The 18,940-nt window shown below is 25.7% G+C and overlaps 1 long non-coding RNA gene across 1 annotated transcript in view; it reads right to left on the bottom strand.

Moving 5' to 3' along the window:
- LOC142233188 (uncharacterized) overlaps window positions 1-18,940 on the bottom strand; it is a 320,063-nt gene that overhangs the window by 245,851 nt on the left and 55,272 nt on the right. The window contains exon 2 of the long non-coding RNA XR_012721347.1: window positions 7,844-7,863. This is a non-coding gene — a long non-coding RNA (uncharacterized LOC142233188). The remainder of the gene's footprint in view (window positions 1-7,843; window positions 7,864-18,940) is intronic.

The following is an 18,940-nucleotide window of genomic DNA, read 5'->3' as shown; positions in this document are numbered from 1 at the left end:
ATAGAAAATTTGGACAAAATTGTTTTTCTATAGAAAATGTTGTCAAAAATTTATTTATATAGAAAATTTTGTCACAATTTTATTTCTTTAGAAAATTTTATCAAATCAAAATTAAACTTCTATAGAGAAATTTTACAAAATTTTATTTTTATAGAAAATTTAGTGAAAATCTAATTTCTATAGAAAAAATTTTCAAAATTTTATTTGCATAGAAAATTTTGTCAAAATTTAATTTCTATAGAAAAATTGTTCAAAATTTTATTTCTATAGAAAATTTTGTCAAAATTTTATTTCTATAAAAATTTTGTTAAAATTTTTCTATAGAAAATTTAGTCCAAATTTTATTTCTATAGAAAATTTGGACAATTTTTTTTCTATAGAAAATTTGGACAAAATTTTTTTTTTCTATAGAAAATTTGGCCAAAACTTTTTTCTATAGAAAATTTTGCGCAAATTTTATTTATATAGAAAATTTTGTCAAGATTTTATTTCTATAAAAATATTTTGTAAAAATTTTTTTTCTCTAGAAAATTTTGTAAAAATTTTATTTCTATAGAATATTTAGTCAAAATTTTATTTCTATAGAAAAGTTTGTCAAAATTTTACTTCTATAGAAAATTTTACCAAAATTTTATTTCTATAGAAAAATTTTGTCAAAATTTTATTTCTATAGAAAATTTTGCCAAAATTTTATTTCCATCGAAAAATTTTTTAAACTTTTATTTCTATAGAAAATTTTGTCAAAATTTTATTTCTATAGAAAATTTTGTTAAAATGTTTCAATAGAAAATTTAGTCCAAATTTTATTTCTATAGAAATTTTGGACAAAATTTTATTACTCGTTTTGTTTTGTTATTGTTGGTTTATTTTCCATTAATCATTGTTGTTTTTATACCCTGCTCCACACTGTGGAACAGGGTATTATAAGTTAGTGCATATGTTTGCAACACCCAGAAGGAGACGAGATAGACACATGGTGTCTTTGGCAAAAATGGTCAGGGTGGGCTCCTGAGTCGATATAGCCATGTCCGTCTGTCCGTCTGTCCGTGAACACATTTTGTAATCAAAGTCTAGGTCGCAGTTTTAGTCCAATCGACTTCAAATTTGGCACAAGTATGTGTTTTGGCTCAGAATAGATCCCTATTGATTTTGGAAGAAATCGGTTCAGATTTAGATATAGCTCCCATATATATATTTCGCCCGATATGGACTTATATGGCCCCAGAAGCCAGAGTTTTACCCTAATTGGCTTAAAATTTTGCACAAGAAGAACAATTAGTACTATAGTCCAGTGTGCCAAATTTCATTGAAATCGGTTCAGATTTAGATATAGCTCCCGTATATATCTTTCGCCCGATATGCAGTAATACGGTCCCAGAAGCCAGAGTTTTACCCCAATTAGGTTGAAATTTTGCACAGGGAGTAGAACTATCAGTGTAGTCAAGTGTGCAAAATTTTATTGAAATCGGTTCAGATTTAGATATAGCTCCCATATATATCGTTCGCCCGATTTACACTCATATGACCACAGAGGCCAATCTTTAGCTCCGATTTAGTTGAAATTTTGCAATGAGAGTAGAATTAGCATTGTAGCTATGCGTGCCAAATTTGGTTGAAATCGGTTCAGATTTAGATATAGCTCCCATATATATCTTTCGCCCGATATGGACTAATACGGTCCCAGAAGGCAGAGTTTTATCCCAATTTGGTTGAAATTTTGCACAGGGAGTAGAATTAGCATTGTGGCTATGCGTGCCAAATTTGGTTGAAATCGGTTCAGATTTAGATATATCTCCCATATATAGCTTTCGCCCGATTTACACTCATATGACCACAGAGGCAAATTTTTAACTCCGATTTAGTTTAAATTTTGCACAGAGAGTAGAATTAGCATTGTAGCTATGCGTGACAAATTTGGTTGAAATCGGTTCAGATTTAGATATAGCTCCCATATATATGTTTTTCTGATTTCGACAAAAATGGTCAAAATACCAATATTTTCCTTGTAAAATCACCACTGCTTAGTCGAAAAGTTGTAAAAATTACTCGAATTTTTCTAAATTTCTAATACATATATATCGAGCGATAAATCATAAATAAAGTTTTGCGAAGTTTCCTTAAAATTGCTTCAGATCGTGTTCCACCCTAGTGCATTAGCCGACTTAAATTTTGAGTCTATAGATTTTGTAGAAGTCTATCAAATTCTGTCCAGATCGAGTGATATTGTATGTATTTGGGACAAACCTTTATATATAGCCCCCAACACATTTGACGGATGTGATATGGTATCGAAAATTTGGATCTACAAAGTGGTGCATGGTATAATATAGTCGGCCCCGCCCGACTTTAGACTTTCCTTACTTGTTTTCGTCTAAATTTTATTTCTATAGAAAGTTTTGTCAAATTTTTATTTGTATAGAAATTTTTTTCAACATTTTGTTTCTATATTTTGTCAAACTTTTATTTCTATAGAAAATTTTATCAAAAATTTCTATAGAAAAACTTTTCAAATTTTTATTTCTATAGAAAATTTTGTCTAAAATTTATTTCTATAGAAAATTTTGTCAAAATTTTATTTCTATAGAATATTTTGTCAAAACTTTATTTCTATACTTTTTTTTAATTTTTATTTCTATAGAATACTTTGTCAAAATTATATTTCTATAGAAAATTTTGTCAAAATTTTATTTCTATAGGAAATTTTGTCAAAATTTCATTTCTATAGAAATATTTTGTCAAAATTTTATTTTTATAGAAAATTTTGTCAAAATTGTATTTCAATAGAAAATGTTGTCAAAATTTTATTTCTATAGAAAATTTTGTCAACATTTATTTCTGTCGAAAATTTTGTCAACATTTATTTCTATAGAAATATTTTGTCAAAATTTTATATCTATAGAAAATTTTGTCAAAAGTTTATTTATATAGAAAATTCTGTCACAATTTTATTTCTATAGAAAATTTTATCAAAATTAAATTTCTATAGGGAAATTTTACAAAATTTTATTTTTATAGCAAATTTAGTGAAAATTTAATTTATATAGAAAAAATTTTCAAAATTTTTTCCATAGACATTTTTGTCAAAATTTAATTTCTATAGAAAAATTGTTCAAATTTTTATTTCTTTAGAAAATTTTGTCAAAATTTTATTTCTATAGAATATTTTGTTAAAGTTTTTCTAAAGAAAATTTTGTCCAAATTTTATTTCTATAGAAAATTTGGACATTTTTTTATATAGAAAATTTGGACAAATTTTTTTTCTATAGAAAATTTGGACAAAATTTTTTTTCTATAGAAAATTTTGTGCAACTTTTATTTATATAGAAAATTTTGTCAAGATTTTATTTCTATAGAAATATTTTGTAAAAATTTTATTTCTATAGAAAATTTTGTAAAAATTTTATTTCTATAGAAAATAGAAAATTTTGTCAAAATTTTACTTCTATAGAAAATTTTGTCAAAATTTTATTTCTATAGAAAAATTTTGTCAAAATTTTATTTCTATAGAAAATTTTGCCAAAATTTTATTTCTATAGAAACATTTTTTAAACTTTTATTTATATAGAAAATTTTGTCAAAATTTTATTGCTATAGAAGATTTTATCAAAATTTAATTTCTATAAAAAAATTGTTCAAACTTTTATTTCTATAGAAAATTTTGTTAAAATGTTTCAATAGAAAATTTTGTCCAAATTTTATTTCTAGAAATTTTTGACAAAATTTTATTACTCGTTTGGTTTTGTTATTGTTGTTTTTTTCCTTTAATCATTGTTGTTGTTTTTTTGATTTCAGCTTAAAACCATGCATTGACTAAACTACAGTTGTAGCTTAACCAACAGAGAAAAAGAATGTCTGTCAAAATTGATTATAGAAAATTTTGTCCAAATTTGATTTCTATAGAAAATTTTGTCAACATTTTACTTCTATAGAAATATTTCGTCAAAATTTTATTTCTATAGAAAGTTTTGTCAAATTTTTATTTGTATAGAAAATTTTTTTCAACATTTTATTTTGTCAAACTTTTATTTGTATATTTTGTCAAACTTTTATTTCTATAGAAAATTTTGTCAAAATTTTATTTCTATAGAAAATTTTTTTTAAATGTTATTTCTATAAAAGATTTTGTTAAAAGTTAATTTCTATAGAATATTTTGTCAACATTTTATTTTATGTAGGACATTTTGTTAAAAATTTATTTCAATAAAAATTGTGAAGTACCTCTTAGCTAGAGAAGAATATTTTGCAAAATCTTTCAAAATATCAAGATTTCTACCAATCTACCATACAGTAAAAAATCTACCATTTGTGGTAGAATTCTACCAACTGTGGCACCGTGTCTGGAACCCATATGATGCAGATCCTGCCGTGTTCCGAGTATTTTATTAATTTGAATCCACGGTCCCCGGGATTAAAAATATATGCCAAAATGACCTATGACTGGAATAAATCTGTCATTTGTGAGATGTGCGTTTTGGAAATGATAGCAGTCTGAAGTTAGTTGCAATACAAATCAACCATACTGCATAGGTCAGCTTCTAATTTCCCCAAGATTTATTTCTCCATATATAGAGAATACAAAAACTTTATTTTCCCAGAAGCCACATAAACTTCGGTAAAGAAATTCGTTTCTTTTTATTGTTATTGCATTGTTTTGCCCACGCATATCATTCGAGTTGCACTTAAATCATTTTAATCCCCCTCTTCAAGATGAGATGAATAAGAGGCCACAATCAACTATGGAATCAAAAGATTTGTGGCACAATTCAATGGCTAAGGGGAAATCAAAATAAAAACTCTGGTTAAGAATAGCAATCAAGATAATATCTATAATATGGAATTACAAAAAAATAAAATGTAAGTGTCACACAATAAATGTGAGATGCTTGTTTTCTAGATTCGATTTTATAAAATTCTATGAATTGACCTTAAATTGAGAGCGGGTGTATAACGCAGATATTTCAAATTTCTTCAAATGGGGCTTTCAATAATATTTCTTTTTGTAATACCCACCACTAGAGGATGGTGATTTCCGACCATATAGAGACTAAAGCGATGTATGTCGCCAAACAATGCATGTCCCCAAACTATGCGATATACTGGTAAAAAGTTTGGGCACAGTCCTCAAAGAATGCAAATGACCTCAAGCAATGTTTTTCCAAAACACAATGAGTCATGGTTAGATTTTTTTCTATTCTTTCACTAATACATTTTTCTGCTATACCCACCACCAAAGGATAGCAATTTCCGATTATATAGAGACTAAAACATTGAATGTCCCCAAACAATGTATGTCCCCAAACTATGTGATATACTGTTAAACAGTTTGGGGACATTCCTCAAACACTGAAAATGGCCTCAAACAATGTGATTCTTAAACATAATGAGTCATGATAAGAGTTTTTCTATTCTTTCAATAATATATCTTTCTGTTATACCCACCACGAGAGGATAGTGTTTTCCGACTATATAGAGGCTAAAACATTACATATCCCAAACTATGCGATATACCGGTAAAAAGTTCGGGGACAGTCCTCACAGAATGCAAATGACCTCAAACAATGTTTTTCCAAAACATAATGCTTTCAATAATAGATCTTTTTGTTATACTAACCACCATGGGATGATGATTTCCGACTATATAGAGACTAAAGCTTTACATGTCCCCAAACTATGCAATACACTGGTAAACAGTTTGGGAACAGTCCTCAAGGACTGGAAATGGCCTAAAACAATGTTTTTCCAAAACATAATGAGCCATAAGATTTTTTCTATTTTTTCATTCATATATATTTTTGTTATACCCACCACCATAGGATCGTCAGATCCGACTATTTAGAGACTAAAACATTGCATGTCCCCAAACTATGCGATATACTGGTGAACAGTTCGGGGACAGTCCTCAAGGACTGCAAATGACCTCAAACAATGTTTTCCCAAAACATAATGCTCCATGACAGCAAACATTTTCATATTATCTTTAGTACTTTATAATGACATTTGCGATGATCAAACTCCCACTATTAGTATCCTCTATTGGCAAAGGAAGTCATTGTAGTTTGTCATTTGCATTTATCTGAGATGCAAATCTCTCTCTCAAAAAAAAAAGAACAAAAACCTAAACAAAAAGGAATTACATCTACACATAGTAAACCATTAAAATAAATGATATCATTTGGATATGTATTGTGTGGGTGCAAAAAACAACGGAACCAGTCATTGGTTTTGGCCTGCCTGAAGTCATTGAACAAAACAACAACAATAACTAACATTGGATGAAATTCATATAAATTCGTTTTAAATTGTCAGTCATATATCAAGATTTTCTTGGCCTAATGGCTACCATGTAAATGATTATTTTCCTTTATTATCGCTGACAATACTGCTGCAGGACAATGAAAAGTACTCAGGATATTAAGGGGGAACATTATTAAAGATATTACCAATTCAAGAGATTTTTTTTTTTTTTGTAAGAAATAAAATTTTGTCAACATATTCTACAGAAATAAAATTTTGTCAAAATATTCCACAGAAATAAAATTTTGTCAAAATTTTCTATAGAAACAAAATTTTGACAAAATTTTCTACAGAAATAAAATTTTGTCAAAATTTTCTATAGAAATAAAATTTTGACAAAATTTTCTATAGAAATGACATTTTGATAAAATTTTCGATAGAAATGACATTTTGATAAAATTTTCTATAGAAATGAAATTTTGACAAAGTATTCTATAGAAATGAAATTTTAACAAAATTTTCTAGAGAAATAAAATTTTGTCAAAATATTCTATAGAAATAAAATTTTGTCAAAATATTCTATAGAAATAAAATTTTGTCAAAATTTTCTATAGAAATAAAATTTTGACAAAATTTTCTATAGAAATGAAATTTTGACAAAATTTTTTATAGAAATAAAATTCTAACAAAATTGTTTATAGAAATAAAATTTTGACAAAATTTTCTATAGAAATAAAATTTTGACAAAATTTTCTGTAGAAATAAAATGTTGACAAAATTTTCTATAGAAATAAAATTTTGAAAAAAAATTTAGGCCGATAACCCTCTAGTTGCTAGTGCCGGTATAAATTATATGAAATAAGTTGATTATAATTTGTAATTATAATAAATTAAGAAATAAATAAATAAATAATAAAATTTTGGATTCATGTAAACTTGCCATTTTTCGTGCTTGTATTCCACACAGTAGCGCAGGGTATGGTAATAATCATAAAATTCCTAAATTCTTCTCCACTCTTCAAAAAAACACCTGAAACCTATTAAGAAGCTCTTGCATTTCTATGGACTCTCATTGGCATTTTTTTCTTTCATCAATTGTCGTTACATAAAACTCCTCTAAGGCCATCAGAAACAGGACACCAATATTGTCAGAGTAATTTTCTGAAGAAAATAATCGATTTTGATGTCCCATAACAATCAATTTAATTTTTCCGCTTTCCAAAACAAAAAACACAATAACAAAATAGCAACGGAGACAAGTCTCCGACCAATGTGTTCTTCTTTACCATTTGGAAAATGTTAATTGATTGTCGCGTGTTTTTTTGTTTTTTAATTTAAATAATTTTCTAATTAAGTTTCACGCTCTGGCAAACAAGAACCATAATACAAAGAAGACTGAAATGCTTTCATAAAGGATCCCCTCTTCCCGCCAGAATCACAAGGATATGTTGATGACTTAGCTGGAGAACTACAATTTTGTTCTAAGTTGAAACAAGAAATTAAACTTGCCGGCATGGGCCATTGACCCAGAGATATTAATAAATAAATTCTTGAAGAATTTTATGAAGAATGTAAATGATTTGAAAAACAAAAAAAAAACAATACTTACAGTGTTTAGCATTCAACCACCTGGAAGAAAAATGTCGAAAATTATTATTACAACACAATGTAATTTTGTTACGTATAGTTTGAGAATATATAAGAATGTCTTAATAATTAAATTAATTAATACACTCAAAAAAAGTGGAACCTCCAGGGCACTAAAGTCAATTTAATTTTACTTCATCGGAATTCGAGAACAAAACCAATAATGTTTTAATATAAACATTTTGTCTACAAACAATATTGTCAAAATTTTGTTCCTATAGAAAATTTTCTATTGAAAATTTTGTTTCTATAGAAAATTTTGAAAAAAATTTTATTACTGTAGCAAATGTTGTCAAAATTTAGTTTCTATATAAAAATTTTGTCAAAATGTAGATTCTATTTAAAAGTTTGTCAAAATTTTGTTTCTATAGAAAATTTTGTCAAAATTTTGTTTACTTTGTTTTTCTTTATATAGAAAATTTTGTCAAAATTTTATCAAAATTTTCTTTATATACAATATTTTGCAAAATTGTCATCCTGTAGAAAAATTTGTCAAAATTTTCTTTCTATAGAAAATTTTGTGAAAAGTTTCTTTATGTAGATATTTTTATAAAAATTTCTTTCTAAAGTAAATTTTGTCAAAATTTTGTATCTACAGAAAAATTTGTGAACATTTTGTTCCTATAGAAAATTTTATCAAAATATTCTTTCTATAGAAAATTTTGTCAAAAATTATCGTTATAGAAAATTTTGTCAAAATTTTATTTCTAAAGAAAATTTTGTCAAAATTTTATTTTATATATATAATTTTGTCACAATTTTGTTTCTATAGAAAATTTTGTCAAAATTTTGTATCTATAGAAAATTTTGTCAAAATTTTATTTCTATAGACAATTTTGTCGAAATGTTATATCTACTGAAAATGTTATCAAAATTTTCTTTCTAAAGAAAATTTTGTCAAAATTTTGTTTCTATAGAAAATTTTGTCGAAATGTTATATCTACTGAAAATTTTGTCAAAATTTTCTTTCTAAAGAAAATTATGTCAAAATTTTGTTTCTACAGAAAAATTTGTGAACATTTTGTTCCTATAGAAAATATTGTCAAAATATTCTTTCTATAGAAAATTTTGTCAAAATATTCTTTCTATAGAAAATTTTGTCAAAGTTTTATCGTTATAGAAAATTTTGTCAAAATTTTATTTCTATAGAAAATTTGTTTCAAAATTTTATTTCTATAGAAAAATTTTTTAAAAATTAATTTCTATAGAAAATTTTGTCAAAATTTCATTTCTATAGAAATTTTGTCTAAATTTTGTTTATTTTATTTTTCATTATATAGAAAATTTTGTCAAAATTTTATCAAAATTTTCTTTATATACAATATTTTGCAAAATTTTCATCCTGTAGAAAAATTTGTCAAAATTTTCTTTCTATAGAAAATTTTGTGAAAAGTTTCTTTATGTAGATATTTTTATAAAAATTTCTTTCTAAAGCAAATTTTGTCAAAATTTTGTATCTACAGAAAACTTTGTGAACATTTTTTTTCTATACAAAATTTTGTCAAAATATTCTTACTATAGAAAATTTTATCAAAATATTCTTTCTATAGAAAATTTTGTCAAAATTTTATCGTTATAGAAAATTTTGTCAAAATTTTATTTCTATAGAAAATTTTGTCACAATTTTGTTGCTATAGAAAATTTTGTCAAAATTTTCTTTCTATAGAAAATTTTGTCAACATTTGATTTCTATAGAAAATTTTGTCAAAATTTTATTTCTATAGAAAATTTTGTCGAAATGTTATATTTACTGAAAATTTTGTCAAAATTTTCTTTCTAAAGAAATTTTTTTCAAAATTTTGTTTATACAGAAAAATTTGTGAACATTTTGTTCCTATAGAAAATGTTGTCAAAGTATTCTTTCTATAGAAAATTTTGTCAAAATATCCTTTCTATAGAAAATTTTGTTAAAGTTTTATCGTTATAGAAAATTTTGTCAAAATTTGATTTCTATAGAAATTTTTTTTCAAAATTTTATTTCTATAGACAAATTTTTTAAAAATTAATTTCCATAGAAAATTTTGTCAAAATATTCTTACTATAGAAAATTTTATCAAAATATTCTTTCTATAGAAAATTTTGTCAAAATTTTATCGTTATAGAAAATTTTGTCAAAATTTTATTTCTAAAGAAAATTTTGTCACAATTTTGTTTCTATAGAAAATTTTGTCAAAATTTTATATCTATAGAAAATTTTGTCGAAATGTTATATCTACTGAAAATGTTGTCAAAATTTTCTTTCTAAAGAAAATTATGTTAAAATTTTGTTTCTACAGAAAAATTTGTGAAAATTTTATTTCTGTAGAAAATTTTGTCGAAATGTTATATCTACTGAAAATTTTGTCAAAATTTTCTATCTAAAGAAAATTTTGTTTATACAGAAAAATTTGTGGACATTTTGTTCCTATAGAAAATGTTGTCAAAATATTCTTTCTATAGAAAATTTTGTGAAAATATTCTTTATATTGAAAATTTTGTCAAAATATTCTTTCTATAGAAAATTTTGTCAAAGTTTTATCGTTATAGAAAATTTTGTCAAAATTTTATTTCTATAGAAAATTTTTTTAAAGTTAATTTCTATAGAAAATTTTGTCACCATTTTCTTTCTATAGAAATTTTTTTAAAAATTCATTTCTATAGCAAATTTTGTCAAATTTTTCCTTCCGTAGAAACTTTTATCAAAATTTCTTTCTATAGAAAATTCTATCAAAATATTCTTTCTTTAGAAAATTCCATCAAAAATTTATTTCTATAGAAGTTTTTATCAAAATTTTGTTTCGAAAGAAAATTTTGTCCAAGTTTTGTTTCAGTAGAAAGTTTTGTCAAAATTTTGTTTCAATAGAAAATTTTGTCAAAGTTTTATTTTTAAAGAAAATATTACCAAAATCTTATCGTTATAGAAAATTTTTTTCAAAATTTTATTTCTATAGAAAATTTTGTCACAATTTTGTTTCTATAGAAAATTTTGTCAAAATTTTATTTCTATAGACAATTTTGTCGAAATGTTATATCTACTGAAAATTTTGTCAAAATTTTCTTTCTAAAGAAAATTTTGTCAAAATTTTGTTTCTATAGAAAATTTTGTCGAAATGTTATATCTACTGAAAATTTTGTCAAAATTTTCTTTCAAAAGAAAATTTTGTCAACATTTTGTCTCTACAGAAAAATTTGTGAACATTTTGTTCCTATAGAAAATGTTTTCAAAATATTCTTTCTATAGAAAATTTTGTGAAAATATTCTTTCTATAGAAAATTTTGTCAAAATATTCTTTCTATAGAAAATTTTGTCAAAGTTTTATCATTATAGAAAATTTTGTCAAAATTTTATTACTATAGAAATGTTTTTCAAAATTTTATTTCTATAGACAAATTTTTTAAAAATTCATTTCTATAGAAAATTTTGTCAAAAATTTTTTTCTATAGAAAATTTTGTCGAAATGTTATATCTACTGAAAATTTTGTCAAAATTTTCTTTCTAAAGAAAATTTTGTCAAAATTTTGTTTCTACAGAAAAATTTGTGAACATTTTGTTTCTATAGAAAATTTTGTCAAAATATTATTTCTATAGAAAATTTTGTCAAAATATTCTTTCTATAGAAAATTTTGTCAAAATTTTCTTCTATAGAAAATTTAGTCAAAATTTTATAATATAGAAAATTTTGTCAAAATTTTATTTCTATAGAAGATTTTTTCAAAATTTTATTGCTATAGAAAATTTTTTAAAAATTCATTTCTATGGAAAATTTTGTAGAAATTTTATTATTGTAGAAAATTTTGTTTATTTTTTTCATTATTTAGAAAATTTTGTCAAAATTTTCTTTATATACAATATTTTGCAAAATTTTTTTCCTGTCACAAATTTGTCAAAATTTTGTTTCTATAGAATTTTCTGAAAAGTTTCTTTCTGTAGATATTTTTATAAAAATTTCTTTCTAACGAAAATTTTGTTTCTACAGAAAAAATTGTGAAAATTTTGTTCCTATAGAGAAATTTGTCAAAATATTCTTTCTATAGAAAATTTTGTCAAAAATTTTTTTCAATAGAAAATTTTGTGAAAATTTTGTTTCTATAGAAAATTTTTTCAAAATTTTACTTCTATAGAAAATTTTGTTAAAATTTTACTTCTGTAGAAAATTTTGTCAAAATTTTATTTTTAAACAAAATTTTATCGATATAGAAAATTTTGTAATTTTGTCATTTCTACAGAAAATGTTGTCAATTTTTTTTTTATATAGAAAATTTTTGTCAACATTTTATTTCTATAGAAAATTTTATCAAAATTTCTCTCTATAGAAAATTCTATCAAAATTTTATTTCTATGGAAGATTTTATTAAAGTTTTCTTTCGAATGAAAATTTTGTCCAAGTTTTGTTTCTGTAGAAAATTTTCTTTCTAGAGAAACTTTTGTCAAAGTTTTCTTTATAAATAAAATTTTGTCAAGATTTCCCTTCTTTATAAAATTTTGTCAATATTTTGTTTCTATAGAAAGTTGTGTTTTTTTTTTTCAATGACTCCCAGACTATCTTCTCCATGCCAGCATAATAAAAGCCAAACACAACAGCAACATTCACACACGCAAGCAACTAACAGCTACTCACACTAAAACAAAGGCCAGAACAACTTCATAAGTTTTTTTATAAAAATGTATAAAAATTTCAGCAATTTAAAAAAAATTAATGCTATTTGCCATATCTATAGAAATTTTTTTTTTCGATTTCATTAAGCTGCTATCTTTGGGTCCCATAGCAGTACTTGATAGTGCAGTAGTCTTCAGCTTCTCCGTAAGCATTGCATATGACACTTGACATATGAATTCTAGCTGCCAAAGGTTTCCTCCCCTGTTTTTTGTTGATATTTTTCCTACAATCCATTCATTTTATGGTTTGTTTGTATGTCATACTATCGAGGCAATATTAAGGCTCCAGCATCAGCTACTGCAAATTATTTGGATTTTCCCTCAGTTAATTCGTAGAATTGTACCACGATTTGGTTCTATTCCTATTCCAATTCAAAGTTGTACTTAAGTGTAATTTAGTTGGAGTTGTTCTAGAGCTTTATTTTTAGTACAACTTAATCATTGGTGATTAATTAGTTAAACGACTTTGCCATGGCTCCCACGGAAACAGAGATAAAGTGGAGAGCCCCCCTATCTCTTATTCCTTCCTTCCTTACTTAAGCATTGGAAATATATTGCACTTGGAAAAGTTTTTGTTTAGCTCAAGTAAAAGAATCTCGAGATTAGGCAAACAGTTTAGCTATGAACAATTTTGCAAAGCAAACTTCTTAACTTCGTATAGAGAAACGAAAAAGTTCTTATGAATTAATTAAACTTTCATGTGTGGTTATTTAAATAGATGAGGTAAAGCATAAACTTTTTTCTTTCATATATGTCAAAGTTTAATCTGAGAAAACAAAAAAATTAATTAGACATTATGACGATTTTGATAAGATCTCTATTTATTTGATTTTTATTTATTTATTTATTTAGACTTACATACTTGCAAAAAATAAGTCTAAGATAGTATTAAATCTGTTTTGGGGAAATCGAAAAAAAAAACAATAAAATTTGGACAAAATTTTCAATAGAAATAAAATTTTGACAAAATTTTCAATAGAGATAAAATTCTGAGAAAATGTTCTAAAGAAATTAAATTTTGAGAAAATATTCTACAGAAATAAAATTTTGACAGAATTTCCAGAGAAATAAAATTCAGACAAAATTTTATATAGAAATAAATTTTTGATAAAATTTTCTCTAGAAATAAAATCTTGACAAAATTTACTATAAAAATAAAATATAGGCAAAACTTTCTATGGAAAAAAATTTCTATAGAAATAAAATTTTGACAAAATTTTATATAGAAATGAAATTTTGAAAAAAATTTCTATAGAATAAAACTTTTGAAAAAATTTTCTATAGAAATAAAATTTTGACAAAATTTTCTATAGAAATGAAATTTTGAAAAAAAAAAACAAGTATATGCGGCCGTAAGTTCGGCCAGGCCGAAGCTTATGTACCCTCCATCATGGATTGCGTAGAAACTTCCTCTAATCACTGCCATCCAGAATCGAATTACTTAAGTTGCGGTAACGCTTGCCGATGGCAAGGTATCTTAAAACCTCCTAACACCATCTTCTAAATTGATGTAAGTCCATACGTGGTATATATTAAATCAAAAAGATCGATCCAATACGTATATAATTCAGTTTGACAAAGTAGACATAAAATTTTGACAAAATTTTCTACAGAAATAAAATTTTCACAAAATTTTCTATAGAAATAAAAATTTTGACAAAATTTTCTACAGAAAGAAAATTTTGACAAAATTTTCTACAGAAGTAAAATTTTAACAAAATTTTCTATAGAAATAAACTTTTGACAAAATTTTCTATAGAAATAAAATCTTGGTAGATTATTTTTGGCTCGAGTGGCAACCATGATTATGAACCGAATAAAATTTGAACAAAATCTTCTATAGAAATAAAATTTTGACAATGATGAAAATTTTATTATGAACCGAATAAAATTTTAACAAAACTTTCTCTAGAAATAAAATTTTGACAAAATTTTCTCTAGAAATAAAATTATGGTAGATTATTTTTGGCTCTAGTGGCAACCATGATTATGAACCGATATGGACCAATTTTTGTGTGATTGGACCAATTTTGGTATGGTTGTTAGCGACCATATACTAACACCACGTTCCTAATTTGAACCGGATCGGATGAATTTTGCTCCTCCAAGAGGCTCCGGATGTCAAATCTGGAGAACGTTTTATATGGGGGCTATATATAATTATGGACCGATATGGACCAATTCTGCCACGGTTGTTAAAGATCATATACTAACACCATGTTCCAAATTACAACCGGATTGGATGAAATTTGCTTCTCTTGGAGACTTCGCAAGCCAAATCTGGGGATCGGTTTATATGGGGGCTATATATAATTATAAACCGATGTGGACAAATTTTTGTATGGTTGTTAGAGACCATATACCAATATCATGTAACAAATTTCAGGCGGATCGGATGAAATTTGCTTCTCTTTGAGGCTCCGCAACCCAAATCTGGGGATCGGTTTATATGGGCGCAATATATAATTATGGACCGATGTGAACCAATTTTTGCACGGTTGTTAGAGACCATATACCAATACCATGTACCAAATTTCAGCCGGATCGGATGAAATTTTCTTCTCTTTGAGGCTCCGCAAGCCAAATCTGGGGATCGGTTTATATGGGGGCTATATATAATTATGGACCGATGTGAACCAATTTTTGCACGGTTGTTAGAGACCATATACCAATACCATGTACCAAATTTCAGCCGGATCGGATGAAATTTTCTTCTCTTTGAGGCTCCACAAGCCAAATCTGAGGGTCCCTTTATATGGGGGCTATACGTAAAAGTGGACCGATATGGCCCATTTTCAATACCATCCGACCTACATCGATAACTACTACTTGTGCCAAGTTTCAAGTCCATAGCTTGTTTCGTTCGGAAGTTAGCGTGATTTCAACAGACGGACGGACGGACGGACGGACGGACATGCTTAGATCGACTCAGAATTTCATCACGACCCAGAATATATATACTTTATTGGGTCTTAGAGCAATATTTCGATGTGTTACAAACGGAATGACAAAGTTAATATACCCCCATCCTATGATGGAGGGTATAAAAAAATATTTTCTATAGAAATAAAATTTTGACAAAATTTCCTACAGAAATAAAATTTTGACAATTTTTTTATAACAATAAAATTTTGACAAAATTTTTTATTGAAGTAAAATTTTGACAAAATTTTCTATAGAAATAAAATTTTGACAAAATTTTCTGTAGAAATAAAATTTTGACAAAATTTTCTATAGAACTAAAATTTTGACAAAATTTTCTATAGAAATAAACTATTGACAAGATTTTCTATAGAAATAAAATTTTGATAAAATTTACTATAGGAAATAAAAATTTTTACAAAATTTTCTATAGAAATAAATTTTGGCAAATTTTCAGTAGAAATAAAATTTTGACAAAATTTTCTATAGAAATTAAATTTTGACAATATATTCTATGGAAATAAAATGTTGACAAAATTTTTTATTATACCCTCCACCATAAGATGGGGGGTATACTAACTTTGTCATTCCGTTTGTAACACATCGAAATATTGCTCTAAGATCCCATAAAGTATATATATTCTGGGTCGTGGTGAAATTCTGAGTCGATCTGAGCATGTCCGTCCGTCCGTCCGTCCGTCTGTTGAAATCACGCTAACTTCAGAACGAAACAAGCTATCGACTTGAAACTTGGCACAAGTAGTTGTTATTGATGTAGGTCGGATGGTATTGCAAATGGGCCATATCGGTCCACTTTTTCGTATAGCCCCCATATAAACCGATCACCAGATTTGACCTCTGGAGCCTCTTAGAAGACCAAAATTCATCTGATTCAGTTGAAATTTGGTACGTTATGTTAATATATGGCCTCAAACACCCATGCAAAAATTGGTCGATATCGGTCCATAATTATATATAGGCCCCATATAAACCGATCCCCAGATTTGACCTCCGGAGCACCTTGGAAGAGCAAAATTCTTCCCATTCGGTTGAAATTTGGTACGTGATGTTAGTATAGGGTATCCAACGACCATGCAGGGATTCGTTCCTATCAGTCCATAATAATATATAGCTCCCATATAAACCGATCCCCAGATTTGGCTTCCGGTGCCTTTTGGGGAAGCAAAATTCATCCGATCTGGTTGAAATTTGGTACGTGGTGGTAGCATATGATATTTAACAACCATGTGAGTTGAAATTTGTGGATGATAGTCTTTCGTAGAAAATTCTACGCAATCCATGGTGGAGGGTACATAAGATTCGGCCTGGCCGAACTTACGGCCGTATAAACTTGTTTATAAATTAAATTTCTTTAAAAAGTTTAATTTTCGTGATATTTCATATCATACATTGTGAGTAAGTCCTCCCCTTTTGTAGAAGAAGGCAATTGTTGGTGCAGGTTGAAATTTTTCAGATTTTTTTATTTCAAATCAAAGATTTGATATCCCATTTCATTTAGTTATTATTTCTTTAAATTAAAAATGTTTTTCTTTACGTTAAGGAAAGTTCGTCTTTCTTGAAAGACGTGCGGCTTTAACGGAGGACCGAAAATTTCAAATCTATTAATCTTCTGTTAATTAATGTGTTAAATCAGTATGTTTTTAATATTGAGTAAATTGAGGCTTCTAAAATTTAGGTTTCATAATCCTTCATATAGGGTCAAGATGTTTTTCAATTTACCGGACCATGCGCTGAGATTGATGTACTATCGCGCTCATAACTATGATCTTTCTTTGCTATACTACCTACATTGATTATATAATTCTAATGTTCAGTTAGAATTATTAAAATTAGAATTATTTAAATTAAAAATAAAATAAAAATGATCAGTAATTCAAATTTAATTAAATTTATTTATTTTAAGCATTTTATATTATCCTTTTGGTCTTGTTTATTTTTTTCTTTTCTGAATTTGTATATTATTACCGCTAGATTGACCTTATATTATTTTCCCCAAAATATTTGTGGTTGCTACTGAAAAGGAACCCTTAATGTCCATGTTTTCCAATGGAATACATAAAATGCTTTTCGTTTTTTTATTCTCAGAACATTGACAGCATTGACAATGATTGATTACTTTTTAGTGGTGGCTACGGTTATTTGGTGTTTTCGATTCAATCATTGCCAAACGAAATTCAGAAAAGTACTGGCGCGTATAGGACTATAGAGAGTGTACACTGACAAAAGTAATATTATGCTAATATGAGAGATTAAGAGACAACATTAACACAACTATAAAGATTAATTTCTTTAAAATAAAGAAATTTTTACGGGTGAAAGTTCGGCCAAGAAGAATTTTATTTATCCTTCACCATGGATTGCGTAGAAATTTCTACAAAAGACTGTACCATCCGCAATCGAATTAATTGGACTGTCTTCTAAATTTTAAATTAGCCCATTTAGAAACACCATGTTTCTCTAGGAAATGTTGTCAAAATTTTATTTCTATTGAAAATTTTGTCAAAATTTTATTTCTATTGAAAATTATGTCAAAAAATTTTTTTTCTATAGAAAATTTTGTAAAAATTTTATTTCTATAGAAAATTTTGTCCAAATTTTATTGTTATAAACAATTTTGTCAAAATTTTATTTCTGTAGGAAATTTTGTAGGAAATTTTGTCCAAATTTTATTTGTAAAGAAAATTTTGTGAAAATTTTACTTCTATAAAAAATGTTGTTAAAATTATATTTCTAAAGAAAAATTTGTCACAATTTTATTCTATAGAATTTTCTCAAAATTCGATTTCAATAGCAAATTTTGTCAATATTTTATTCCTATGGAAATTTTGTCAAAATTTTATTTCTATTGAAATTTTTTTTTTTAAATTTCATTTCTATAGAAAATTTTGTCAAAATTTTATTTTTATAGCAAATGTTCTCAACATTTTATGACTATGGAAAATTTTCTCAAAACTTTATTTCCATGGAAAATTTTCCCTAAATTTTATTTTTATAGTAAATTTTGTCCAGATTTTATTTCTATAGAAAATCTTGTCAAAATTTTATTTCAATAGAAAAATTTGTCAAAATTTTATTTCTATCGAAAATATACTCAATATTTTATTTCTATAGAAAATTTTGTCAAAATGTTATTTCTGTAGGAAATTTTGTCAACATTTTTTTTGTATGAAATTTTGTCGCAATTTTATTTCTATAGAAAATTGTATTTCTATAGAAAATTTTACTTCAATAAAAAATTTTGTTAAAATTGTATTTCTAAAGAAAATTTTGTCAAAATTTTATTTCTATAGAAAAATTTCTCAAAATGTTATTTCAATAGCAAATAGAAAATTTTGTCAAAATGTTATTTCTGTAGGAAATTTTTTCAACATTTTTTTTTGTATGAAATTTTGTCACAATTTTATTTCTATAGAAAATTGTATTTCTATAGAAAATTTTACTTCAATAAAAAAATTTGTTAAAATTGTATTTCTAAAGAAA

Source organism: Haematobia irritans, chromosome 4 (genome assembly GCF_050003625.1).
Source record: "Haematobia irritans isolate KBUSLIRL chromosome 4, ASM5000362v1, whole genome shotgun sequence".
NCBI lineage: Eukaryota > Metazoa > Arthropoda > Insecta > Diptera > Muscidae > Haematobia > Haematobia irritans.
Note: the sequence above shows the minus strand (reverse complement) of the source record. Positions and strands in the feature narration are given on the sequence as shown.